This window comes from Bombina bombina, chromosome 12 (genome assembly GCF_027579735.1).
Source record: "Bombina bombina isolate aBomBom1 chromosome 12, aBomBom1.pri, whole genome shotgun sequence".
NCBI lineage: Eukaryota > Metazoa > Chordata > Amphibia > Anura > Bombinatoridae > Bombina > Bombina bombina.
This window is the reverse complement of record NC_069510.1, coordinates 140,073,160-140,087,344: the sequence shown is the minus strand read 5'-3', so window position 1 is coordinate 140,087,344 and position 14,185 is coordinate 140,073,160. Positions and strand designations below refer to the sequence as shown.

Here is a 14,185-nt window from a genome sequence, read left to right as displayed (position 1 = left end):
TAGCCTGAGTTTCTGTATGTACGATACATCACTTCATAATGGATAGTGTATGAATAGTGATAGTGGATTATCTACACCATATCACTATACATGATATACACAAGTATTCCCTTACACATAGTCCTCAATCAAGTTCATTATATAGAGGAGAATAATATTATTATTAGTTATTATTGTTTATCATTTTTTAGTTTTCATATATTTTTCTCTTTATTTGACATTTATCTAACCTATCTAACTGGGTATCCCAATCCTCCATAATCTTAATACATAACTGACACGGAATGATAAATCAATAAATAGAGCTATCCACCATTGTAATAGTACAATTGTACACAATGCTGTTTAAAGTAAGCAGACGTATGCGACTCTTATTAACTTTGTTTCCATCATTCTGTGTAGAGATTCACAGTAAGATATGCAATGAGCTTAGTTTAATTTAGCTCTATTTGATATGGGTAAAATTACCAAGTTGTCTCTAACATGTATTGTATGTAGTGGATAATGAAGAGTTAACTTCCAATCAGGGCGGTATAGGTATACATGTTGACCCATAGGTGGAGGTGTGCATCAACCACGTAATGTTGTTTTTTAACCTATCACAGGTGAACTGTTCTTTATACGGCTTTTGCCGAAACATGTCAGCGTTAGGGTACGTGGGTGACCACTACTCCACCTAGCCCTGAGGTTTACGCTTTTCCCATGCAACTCTGGTTGTGATTCTTTTTTATACACTTTGAATAAAGGACATTTGCATTTTGAAAACCATCCTGTGCCTCATTTTTTGCCTTTACATTGATGTCTTGTGGATATGTTTAAGGCACGGATAACCATTTGGCAGCCTGCATTTCCCCTACAAGGTGCAACATTACAGTGAATTCTCCTTTCCTTGAAGCTGTGGACTCTCCCCGTTTCTCTCTGGCTCACCTACCCCACATCGTGACGTCACGCTTCCCTGGATCAGTCGCACACACGCTGACACGCTGTAGGGATCCACACGGCGACTCGACCTCCATGATAGTGTGAACACACAGACATCTTCGAGAGAGGATCTAAAGCAGGATACTGAAGGTGGGTCCCCAGAATCAGCGGTTGTCAGTAGCGTGCACACCAGAGGTTTTCCTTTTTTTAGTAAGGGGTTTATGTGAGTTTGTATTACTTAACCAAGTGATGTGGTCAACAGGTGCTGCATTAACTGTGTTGGAATTTAATTGTTAGTCTAATGTAATTTTAGTATAATAGGGTAGGTTAATGAATCGTTTAATATAGTTTAATGTATTTTTAGTATAATAGTTAAGGTAGGTTCATTAATAGTTTAATATAGTTTATTTTAATTTGAAAGGTAAGTTTAAATTTATTATAAGATAGGGATGAGTTAATATTTAATGTAAAGTTAGCGGGTTGTTAGGTTTAGGGGTCAATAGCTTAATATAGTTTATGGCAATGTGGGGTGCTGGTGGTTTAGGGGTTAATAGGTTTAGTAAGTGGTAGTGATGTGGGAGGCCAGGGGTTTAGGGGTGAATACATTTATTTCATTGCGGAGGGCTCCGGGAGCGGCGGGATAGGGGTTAATAACATTATTTAGTTGCGGTTGGCTCAGGGAGCGGTGGGATAGGGGTTAATACCTTTATTAGAGTTGAGGTGGGTTCCGGGAGTGGAGGGATAGGGGTTAATAACTTTATTAGAGTTGCGGTGGGCTCCAGGAGCGGAGGGATAGGGGTTAATAACTTTATTAGAGTTGCGGCGGGGTCCGGGAGCGGCGGGATAGGGGTTAAACATTTTAGTATAGTGGCACTGTTTAGTGACAGGGTATAAATAAAGTTCGGAAAAAGCTGAATATCAGCGAGATCAATGACTGTTAGTTAATAACAGTCCGCTGCTCATCGTCCCGTACTTTGTGCGTGGCTTTTTGACAGTTTTTTTTATAAATAAGGAGAGCGTTTTCAGGTCTGTGGCCGTGATGTTAGGCGAGCGTATTGGTGCCGTTGAATGCAGCACAGTTGACGGCTTGATAGATAGGCCTCAAAGAGAGGCTGACTGTGGCCATTTAAGAGGACTGGTCAGATTTTTCCCCTACACTTTGGCCAAGCTCACTGAATTCATAAAGTATCTATTGCCCTTGCAAATTATCTCGTCTTGTGGTTGTGTCTTGTTATTTTACAGCTGACCAGGTTTTTTTTTCTTGTTTTTCCGTTTAGGTTTCCTTTTGCCATATGTTAGAGTTTCCTTTTTTGTCATGGGGGGGGGGTATTTTCCATTTTAATTTGTTGGCCCTGTAATTCTTTGAAGGCTGTTTCATCATGCCGTATCCTTCACTAGAGCTTGTGGCGAGAGGAGAATGCTTATGAGATAGATACCACTGCATTAATTATAAAAGAGGCTCAGTCGCAACCCCAGGTTGTAATTACGGTCGGGAACAAATCTCTTTGAATTGCACAACTTTTGAGTTTCGACGTTGTGGCAAGTTTTCTTCAGTAATATCAGTTTCATGCTTTTTCCCTCTCAGCGCAGTGTTCTGCCTGTAATATAGTCAATCAGAGGGAGCCTTCCATGAGAGCGTGCATGCAGGTGTTTGCCATGGGGTAAGAGACTGAAATGATGCTGAGCTTGTGCACAGCTTTTTGGTCTATGGGGTTAATTTATGAAGCAGCGGATGCTGCTTCCGACCCAATCCATTCGTAAGACCGCTGCTCCTTAACTCGTCCGCCACCTCTGAGGCGACGGACAGCAATCAGCCTGATCGGATACGATCGGGTTGATTGACACCCCCTGCTAGTGGCCGATTGGCCGCGAATGTGCAGGGGGCGGCATTCACTAGAAATGCTCGTGCAATGATAAATGCCAACAGAATATGCTGTCTGCATTTATCGATGTGCGGCGGACATGATCCGCTACAGCGGATCACCTTCGCTCGCACTTTGATAATTCGGCCCCCTGTATCTCTATCCCCTGGCATTGTCCCATAACAGTTTAAAACTTCAAAAAACATACAAATTTCCTAAGTAGAAATAAATAATAATACATCATAAATAAAACATTTCATATTATTAGAAGACACTTTTATACAGCTCACTGTTGCACATCTTTACTATGTGGAATGCATTTTATTTTCCTCTAGTTTGTTAAACCTTACTTTTAGGGTTAATTTTCTCCTTTATGCTGTGTCTGATGTCTGTGAGCAATAACGGTTTGTTTCGGCTTTCGCAACAGGGCTTTTCATTTTACCCACATCATAATCTTGTGAGCATTGAAGACCTTTATCCAGTTGTGTGATAAATTCCAAATTAAGTAGAACGTCCATATGTCTTCATATTTAGACTTGGTAAAGTCAAATGATGTTTTGTAAGATCAGTAATCTGTCTGTCTCTGTCCGGTATCCCAAATGACTTACAAACTTGTGAAAGACACCCACAAAGGGTCAGGTTACAAGTGGCGCGATAATTTAAACACCTTGTCATATACCATATACTTTTTTAACCCTTATAAAAAAAATATGTTTATATAAATAATTTTATCAGATACTGAATAATATGAGTGTAACGCTTTATTTTAATGTATTTATGTTGTGTTTGGTATACATTTTAATTTAACCCTTACACTTTACGCTAGCTCTTCACTCGCAGAAACGTAATGCGTGCAGATTTAGTTTGAACTCAAGCGAATGCGTTTACTTTCAACTTGTAATACACGCGCAAGTTAGTATGGTCGTGAACTTGGTTGTCACCATCCCACGCTAACAATAGCCCATCATTTATAATCTAGCCAAAAATGTGTTTGTTTTCGAGTATTGTAAAAGAATAAATAAAAAAAATAGCTGGGAAAAATGCTGACTTTGATTAAAAGCAAGAGGACCAGGTGTTTCCAAGTGTTAGTAAATAGGACAGTGTAGGGACAAGTATGGGCTTGTAGCAAGCTAAGGGTTAAAGTGAAAGTAAACTTTGATGAATCAGTGCCCTGTTTTTAAAAATACGGATTTGGTGACGTATGAAGAGGCTTGCGGCGGGCGGGGGAAGCGCTGGAGCGGCTTCCAGAATAAAAGGTATTTGTACAAAAACGGGGAAATGTAAACTTTGATGAATCAAAGTGCCCCTGTTTTTAATCGTATTTTTTAAAAACAGGGCACTGATTCATCAAAGTTTACCCTTTACTTTAAGGCTGCAGGGAGTGAGATAGGAGATGAGGGCTGGTTTGTAAAGTTAGTGCAACAATGTTGCTAGAGTAGGGAGGGGCCCCTTACTTTACCTTATTAGTGGTGTCCACAGTCTCCTTGCCCTTTTCTTCTCCTTGATCTTGAAGCAGAGACGTTTTCCCTCCCTCCCTGGTTTTTGATAGCGGCTCCCTCTGTTAAATTATAGGTGCCAATGGTGTAGGTATGATTAATCAATCGAATCTTTGTAAGACCATAGCAGTACTCTAGGCTTCTCCCATCTCTGATTACCCGGTTCGAGTGGCTGAGTATCAGATATCCCTTATGGGTGGAGGACTTCCTGTACCCGGACTGCAGGAGGTCACCGCCCTGTTGCGCTGGATAAGGTGAACAAGGGAAGTGATGACCAAACTAACGAGAGGGGTGGACAGCCTCAGGTGAACATGAGATGCCCCTTCTATCCCATTGTGGGTGGTTCACGTGATCTCAACAACCCCTTAGTAGCATCTCCTTTGAGCAGAGGGTACTTAGTTTACTTTTCGGTTTCCTATTTATAATAATGGTTATTTAATGTTTAACCTGTGGCGGTCAATTTCCCATTAAGAAGTTGTTGTGTGTTTATTTAAGTTATATAAGTAATTGACCTCTTTTGCTGGTAACAAGTGTTAAGCCTTTAATGCCTTACAACTATGGTGTCCAGATTCCTGCTCAGTGCTTTGTATCGAGGATCCTTTGAACATTTTTTCTTCAAGAGTTGTTATCTTATCCAGGTCATTTTTTGTAAATATTTCAATCTTATTGGTTCAAGCAGATGTTCCAGCTATGTGATAAATTCAGAATGAAGTAGAGCACCTTAAAATTGCATGCTCTATCTGAATCACAAATGAAAAAATTTGGGTTCAGTGTCCCTTTAATGCTTTCCCAGGATACCAACATGTCCAGTAATTTTGTATGGGGCATCTAGCAACCCTTTGAGACTATCTCAGTATGCTCTTATAAAAAGGAATATAGTCATGCCTCTTTAAAAACCATAGAAACATAGAGTGATAGTCTTTGAACTTTAACTGTAAAGAGATTTATTGTTAAATAAAAATCTTGTTTTCTTTCCAGTTGTGAAATCTTAATTACAAAGGAAAACACCTAGATGTGAGCTGAATTGCTTTGTCCTTATGAAAAATGAAAAAGCACTCCTCAGAGGATATGAGCAGCGGTGTGGAAAGAGCAAAGAAGGAAGTCTTCTGGATTATTAGTTTTTAAGTTCACAGAGTGTACAAGTTTAAAGGAAGAAACCGGTGGTAACTTAACATCAGCTCTAAATGATATGTTAGGGTAAGAAATGATACTGATCTGTAAGAGAGACCAACAGGCTTGCCAATATCTCTGTAAACACTAACAGAAAGCCTTGTGCCATACAACAATGTGATAATAGAAGTAAATCTGAAAGTTTGAAATCATATCTCATATCTGAATCATGAAATAATTGTTTTTTTGGGTTAAGCAGGTTCAGAAGTCAAACTTGGCATCTGTATTAAATGACAATGCCTGAAAAGGGTTTTGAGCACAGCAGCCTTCACCTCAAGACAATGACATGCAGAGCAGATCTCCAGAACAAGGTCTGTGAGCCACAAGGGAACAATTAAGTTAGGAGGTAAGTCACTTCATCTATGGAACAGATGATCGGATGATGGACAACCTTAACTTCTGGTAACGTAAACTGTCTCTAATAGATATATCACACTGGTGTGTTAAATTGTTAAGGGGTTTAATTTGGATTTGATAAGCTGCACCTGGCTTTTTACTTTCAATTTGTAATACGAACGCAAAAAAAAGGCTGAAGTCGAGTGCAGTTAGCGAGCGAGCAATAAATAGCACTCCATTCATAATCTAGCCCTAAGTGTTAAGCTGTTTATCATTTTTTTAAATAGTTTTTATTGAGATTCAATTGAAGGCATACATGTCAGTCAAAGATATACAGAGAAAGTACAGGTGGCCCTCGGTTTACAACGGTTCAATTTGCACCGTTTCAGAATAACAACCTTTTTTTTCAGTCATGTGACTGCTATTGAAAAGCATTGAGAAACAGTGCATTGATTAAAAAAAGCCAGTAGGTGGAGCTGTCCGCTTGTGTTGCAGCAAAGATATGCAGGCCAAGCAAGCTAGAATTAACCAGTTTAACCAGACCTGAGCTATCGAGCAGATTTCAAAGAAACAAGATCTTCCTGTCTATAAATCAGTCCAGATTGGAATGCATAGAAAGAACTGTTTGCAGAAAAATGCAAGTAAAGTCTGTGTTGTGTGATTATTTTATTAGGTGTATAATGCTGTTTAGCAAATGTTTTTGTTCATTTAACTTAGTTTAATTATATATTCTGTGTTGTGTGATTATTTTATTAGGTTTATAATGCTGTTTAGCATGTAAAGTCTTCATTTCAAAGCTTTAAAAATAATGTATTAGGTGCTACTTATGACAATTTTGAGAGGGGCCTGGAACCCAACTCCCTCACTTCCCATTGACTTACATTATAAACTGGGTTTCAATTTACAACGGTTTCGATTTACAACCATTCCTTCTGGAACCTAACCCCATTGTAAACTGAGGGCTACCTGTGTTTCCATATACAGACCCAAAAAGTTAGGCTAAGTTAACATAGCATGGTTATAAGACATTGTATAGAAGAATAAAGGAACATAGCTCTTGCCTGTGGGACTATACACCTTCCAGATGTCCTATGAGGCCACTCTTAGACCTCCAGTTGCTATAGAGACCATACAAAGCTAAAGAAGGCAACCAAGAATAAATGGAGGCCACTTCTGGGTCTCAAATGGCAAATCTTGATTTTCTAGTTTTTATAGGATATATAACAAACTCTTGGAGCCTCAACAAAAACAAGTTAGTTTAGCTAGCAGTGAAAATCTTATGGAGGCTCGAGATTAACTATAAAATGAACAGCACTCTTGAAGTAATAACATATCAATCGGTTGAACTTAAATTGGAATTATATGTACAGTTTGGGAAAGTAGGATCTTAGTAGGATATATTTTCCTATGTTTATTGGGTAAACTTAGAGGGGGGGAATGGAGCTAGCAGTAAGATAAGAGGGGTTACTGACACTTAGGTTTCAATTTTTGATTTGTTAACATTGTAGCATATTAACTCCTGAATAAGATCTGGCGCAATATTAACCATTTAATGATATCTGGTGAAAAACAAACAATATTACCAATGTAGTTAAAGAAATAGGTAGTGGCCCCTTTTAACCCTTTGTAATAAATATAACAATATAGGCAAGTATTTATGCTGTCGTTCTATATACAAATGATTGCGTAAAATTAACTGATAATATAAACACAGTACATTTAAAAGTAATATACAAATATCTCCTTCCCACCCAGGAATAGTTAAATAAACTGGGTACTAAATAAGAACTATCTAGAAACCTAGTAGCCAACAATGAAAACCAACATCCAGTTTCCTATTTTTAAATATTAATATCTCAGCCCAATAACTTTGCAATAATAACTGATGTGAAACTCACAATAACGCCTACGCAAGTAAATATTGGCCACTTCTGGGGCCCAATTCGATAAAAATCGTCGCCCGCAAAAGCGGGCGATGCCAATATTTGCGCTGGTTTGGTATCCTATATACGGTGTAACTTAGAAGTTACGCGCGTATATTTCTGCCGTTGCCCGTAGTTTTTTGGGCCATATGCAGGTATACCAAACCAGCGCAGTTTGGTATCCAATATACAGCGTAAGGACTTACGTGGCGAAAATGGAGAAATCTTACTCCATTTTCACCTCGCCACAAAAAGCAGCCGTAAGAAGCCTTACGCTGACTATTGGAGCCCCGTAACTCCCTAAACTGCCTACTAAATTAAACCTAACACCTAACGCATGCGCAATGTCTATCTACCTGTCAACGCGATCTGCTAAATAAAACCTAACACCTAACGCATGCACAATGTCTATCTACCTGTCAACCGCGATCCCCCGCCGCAATCCCTAATAAAGTTATTAACCCCTAAACCGCCGCTCCCGGACCCTGCCGCCATCTACATAAACTAACCCCCTACTGTGAGCCCCTAAAACCGCCACCATCTAACGGATCTATCCCCTAATGTGAATCCCTTACACCGCCGCCATCTACCTTATCTTTCCCCTAATCTGACCCCTTACACCGCCGCCACCTATATAAAAATTATTAACCCCTAATCTAATCCCCCTATACCGCCGCCAGCTATATTAATATTATTAACCCCTAATCTAATATCCCTAAAGTAATAAGCTCTATTACCAGCCCTTAAAAGGGCCTTTTGTGGGGCTTTACCCCAAAGTAAACAGCTCTTTTGCCCTATAACCTGCCCTCCCTACACCGCCGCCACCTAGATTAATAGTATTAACCCCTAATGTAAGCCCCTTACACCGCCGCCATCTATATTAAAATTATTAACCCCTAATTTAATCTACCTACTCCACCACCAGCTATATTATCTATATTAACCCTAAGTATATTATAGTTAATATAGTTATTACATTATATATATATTAACTATATTAACCCTAATTATATTAGGGTTAATATAGTTAATATAGTTACTATAGTATTTATATTAACTATATTAACTCTATCTAGCCCTAACACCCCTAACTAAATTCTTATTAAATAAATCTAATTCATATTATAAACTAAAATATTCCTATTTAAATCTAAATACTTACCTATAAAATAAACCCTAAGATAGCTACAATATAATTAATAATTACATTGTAGCTATGTTAGGGTCTATATTTATTTTACAGGTAAATTGTTAATTATTTTAACTAGGTATAATAGCTATTAAATAGTTATTAACTATTTAATAGCTACCTAGTTAAAATAATTACCCAATTACCTGTAAAATAAATCCTAACCTAAGTTACAAATACACCTACACTATCAATAAATTAAATAAACTACAAATATCTATCTAAAAATACAATTAAATAAACTAAACTAAATTACAAAAAAAAACACTAAATTACAAAAAATAAAAAAAGATTACAGCAATTTTAAGCCCCCTAATAAAATAATAAAGCCGCCAAAATAAAAAATCCCCTACCCTATTCTAAATGATAAAATACCCAGCTCTGTACCAGCCCTTAAAAGAGCTTTTTGCGGGGTATTTACCACAAGTTAACAGCTCTTTTGCCTGTAAAAAAAAAGAACATAACACCCCCCCCCCCCAACATTACAACCCACCACCCATATACCCCTATTCTAAACCCACCCAAACCCCCCTTAAAAAAACCTAATACTACCCCCCTGAAGATCTCCCTACCTTGTCTTCACCCAACCGGGCCGAACTCCTCATCTGATCCGGGCGATGTCTTTATCCAAGCTGCAAAGAAGAAGTCTTCATCCCGGTGATGTCTTCATCCAAGCGGCGGCAAACTCTTCTTCCATCCGGCCGATGTCTTCATCCAAGCGGCAGCGAGGTCTTCATCCATCCCGGCGATGTCTTCAAGCAACCGGAATTTTCAATCTTCTTTCTTCGCTCCGCCGTTCAGCCAATCGGATTGAACTAGAATCTGATTGGCTGATTCAATCAGCCAATCAGATTTTTCTACCTTAATTCCGATTGGCTGATAGAATCCTATCGCCCGGATCGGATGAGGAGTTCGGCCCGGTTGGGTGAAGACAAGGTAGGGAGATCTTCAGGGGGGGTAGTGTTAGGTTTTTTTAAGGGGGGTTTGGGTGGGTTTAGAATAGGGGTATGTGGGTGGTGGGTTGTAATGTTGGGGGGGGTGTTATGTTCTTTTTTTTTTTTTACAGGCAAAAGAGCTGTTAACTTGTGGTAAATACCCCGCAAAAAGCCCTTTTAAGGGCTGGTACAGAGCTGGGTATTTTATAATTTAGAATAGGGTAGGGAATTTTATATTTTGGGGGGCTTTATTATTTTATTAGGGGGCTTAGAATAGGTGTAATTAGCTTAAAATTGCTGTAATCTTTTTTTATTTTTTGTAATTTAGTGTTTTTTTTTTGTAATTTAGTTTAGTTTATTTAATTGTATTTTTAGATAGATATTTGTAGTTTATTTAATTTATTGATAGTGTAGGTGTATTTGTAACTTAGGTTAGGATTTATTTTACAGGTAATTGGGTAATTATTTTAACTAGGTAGCTATTAAATAGTTAATAACTATTTAATAGCTATTATACCTAGTTAAAATAATTAACAATTTACCTGTAAAATAAATATAAACCCTAACATAGCTACAATGTAATTATTAATTATATTGTAGCTATCTTAGGGTTTATTTTATAGGTAAGTATTTAGATTTAAATAGGAATATTTTAGTTTATAATATGAATTAGATTTATTTAATAAGAATTTAGTTAGGGGTGTTAGGGTTAGATAGAGTTAATATAGTTAATATAAATACTATAGTAACTATATTAACTATATTAACCCTAATATAATTAGGGTTAATATAGTTAATATATATATAATGTAATAACTATATTAACTATAATACACTTAGGGTTAATATAGATAATATAACTGGCGGCGGGGTAGGTAGATTAAATTAGGGGTTAATAATTTTAATATAGATGGCGGCGGTGTAAGGGGCTTACATTAGGGGTTAATACTATTAATATAGGTGGCGGCGGTGTAGGGAGGGCAGGTTATAGGGCAAAAGAGCTGTTTACTTTGGGGCAAAGCCCCGCAAAAGGCCCTTTTAAGGGCTGGTAATAGAGATAATTATTTTAGGGGGATTAGGGGTTAATATAGATACTATAGCTGGCGGCGGGGTAGAGGGATTAGATACTGGTTAATATAGTTTAATATAGCTGGCGGCGGGGTAGGAGCTCACATTAGGGTGTAGGTAACATAGATGGCGGCGGTGTTAGGGCTCACTTTAGGGGGTTATAGATTTAATATAGCTGGCGGCGGGGTCCGGGAGCGGCGGTTTAGGGGTTAATAACTTTATTAGGTGGCGGCGGGGTCCGGGAGCGGCGGTTTAGGGGTTAATACATTTTTTTATTGTTAGGATAGTGAGGGGGGATAGCGGATAGAGGGCTAGACGTGTCAGGCTTACTTGGGGGAGGCGTATTAGACAGTACGGGAGATTTAGACTTTAGTCAGGTTTTGTAGGCGCCGGCAGTTTCTAATGTGCCGTAAGTCACTGGCGACTCTAGAAATGTGTACTTACGCAGATTTATGGACATCGCTGGTTTGTGAGACTTACAGCACTTTAGCATCTGATGGCGCCGTATATAGGATAGCTCGAGTTGCGAGCTGAAACTGCGGGAGACGCGGGTTCCCTCGCTTGCGCCGAAAACTACGCCGTATATCGGATCGCGCCCCTGGACTATTCTATATAAAGTTTTAAGGTAATAGGGAGAGAAAAAAGAAAAGGGTTTGGGACTTAAAATCCTATCATACAACTTATAGGATGATATCTGAAATATCTAACTTACTTCTTCTCTTTCCCTTTTTTCCCTTTCTTCGAAATTTAAGTGTAGGAACATATATATATCACCTGGATGTCAGAAAGAGAGTATATATTAAATATAAGGGAACTATAGAAATAAAATGCTATAATGTTAGTAAAATTATTTTCCTAAATAATAAAAGCCACCGCCCTTAAAGGGTAATTGATTGTAAATATGAATCATTGCCCCTCATGGGTATTATAATTGCATTATTAAGACAAGCATTGGTTGAACTTATATAAATAGTTGAACCCATAATAGAGGTGCAAAATGGTGCTAATGAGCAATACCTAATGTAAAATGTACTAATTAGAGTATATTTAGTTAAAGTATATCAGATTGTAGGGACCTTTTGGACTGGGGCATTGAAAACAGAACTGATTATGAGCACATTACTTAAACTAAGCCAATGTTAAGTGCATAGCGGTGATAAGTCATTGATAATGTAAATATCCAGCTAGTTTATTTCCATCATCAATAAGTTAACAGAGTAGGACTGCAAACGACCTCACTTCTAGCCAACTCCCGATCGCCAGGTTAACAGGCCGATGAATATAAGTGTCCTGTCCAAAGGGAACTCCTTGCGGCTCCTCCAGCCTGTATAGAGTAAGTCTCAAGGGAGCAACGATCCCACTGTCTCGCCACATTCCGATGGTAGAAAACTGGAAGCGGTATTAGTAGATCACCTCGGTACCAGCACAGATCCCAAAACTGATCCCCATATCACCCTGCTGATCCCCTCTAAGTGAGTTGGTGTGGGTATAAACCATCGGCTCTAGTTCTGTAGGCATTTTACATGCCGTTGTAGTATCAGTTCCATTTAGGCCATCCCTCTGCTCGCACAATGAGAACAAGTATCGCTCCTGGGGTTTGGCCGCATCCCCCAAAGTGTAAGCACTGAAAGAAAATGGGATATCCTCCGAACGATAGTGTGCTAATGTAAAGGCCATGGGGGAATATTTATCAAAGGTATGTCGGACCTGATCCGACAGTGCGAATCAGATCTGACAGACCTCGCTGAATGTGGAGAGCAATACACTCTCCGTATTCAGCATTGCACCAGCAGCTCTTGTGAGCTGCTGGTACAATGACACCCCCTGCAGACTCGCGGGCAAGCAGGGGGTGTCAATCAACCCGATTGTACTCGATCGGGTTGAATTCCGGCGATCTCTGCTCAGAGCAGGCAGACAAGTTATAGAGCAGCGGTCTTAAGACTCGCCAGAAACACGGGCCCTCAAGCTCCATCCAGAGTTTGATAAATGGGCCTCTTATAGTCTTATTATCGGCTCTAAGAAGTATATTTGAACCTCTATGAATGTTTTAAGATCAAACCACAATAGCCCTCATTGATAAAGATAGCATTTGTGTCTAGTTCCAATAAAAACTAAGTTTTATTTTTCACATGGAGGAGTTATTTGATAATAATATACCCTGACGTAATGAGAACAAATGTACTCTCTCACTTCAGTTCTTTATTTGTGTTAATATTGCCTTCAGTACAAGCACCTAACCCCATTTGATGCTTACAAATACACTACATATTAAAGGGACATAATACTCATATGCTAAATCACTTGAAACTGATGCAGTATAACGGTAAAAAGCTGACAGGAAAATATCACCTGAGCATCTCTATGTAAAAAAGGAAGATATTTTATCTCACAATCTCCTCAGCTCAGCAGAGTAAGTTCTGTGTAAAAAGTTATACTCAGCTGCTCCCAGCTGCAGGTAAAAATAAAAAAAAATGAAGAAATGAACAGCAGCCAATCAGCATCAGCAGTGCTGAGGTCATGAACTCTTACTGTGATCTCATGAGATTTCACTTAACTCTCATGAGATTTCATAGTAAGCTTCCTTTACCTGATTGGTGAAATAATATGAGAGTTCACGAGGCTCATCCTTTCAGCTGTCCCAGGACAGACACACTAAAATGCTGCTTAGAAATCCTTTACAATGGGAGGTGGCTACTGAGGAACTTTTGAGGTAAAATATCTTTCCTTTTTACATAGAGATGTTCAGGAGATATTTTCTAGTCAGCTTTTTACAGCTATGCTGCATCACTTTCAAGTGTTTAAACATTTGGGTATTATGGCCCTTTAATGAGGGAATCGTCCTATACTACAGTAGTGCCATTGGAATACTATTTTTACTGGCTACACACATTTGTCATTGGCTCAACAGATGTGCTCAGTTGGCTCCCAATAGTGTATTGCTGCACCAGGGATGACTTTAATTATGTGCTTAATCCCTTTGCAGAGCTTAAACAGATGGTTATATGCCAGCAGTAGTGCAATAATAAAATTGCTCCAAAATATATTAGAGCATTTTCTTTTTGCACTGCTAGACCTAGGAAGAATACATTTACAGTAAGTACAAAACCAAGCAAGCAAGGGTTAAATTAATAACCCTTCAGCATCTGTATAGCAGAACACCACAAAGCCCCTCGTTTATATAGATGTTACACAGCCTTAATATAATACTATGTTTAACCTGCAAACTGTTAGGGCTGCTGGAATGTAGAACAATATATGGAAATATGTTAAGGATATTTTTACTTTT

General features: G+C 38.6%; 1 protein-coding gene across 1 annotated transcript in view; it reads right to left on the bottom strand.

The window, feature by feature from the left end:
* Positions 1-14,185, bottom strand: part of ASTN2 (astrotactin 2) — a 1,265,353-nt gene that overhangs the window by 1,087,097 nt on the left and 164,071 nt on the right. The gene's annotated exons all lie outside the window — the stretch shown is intronic.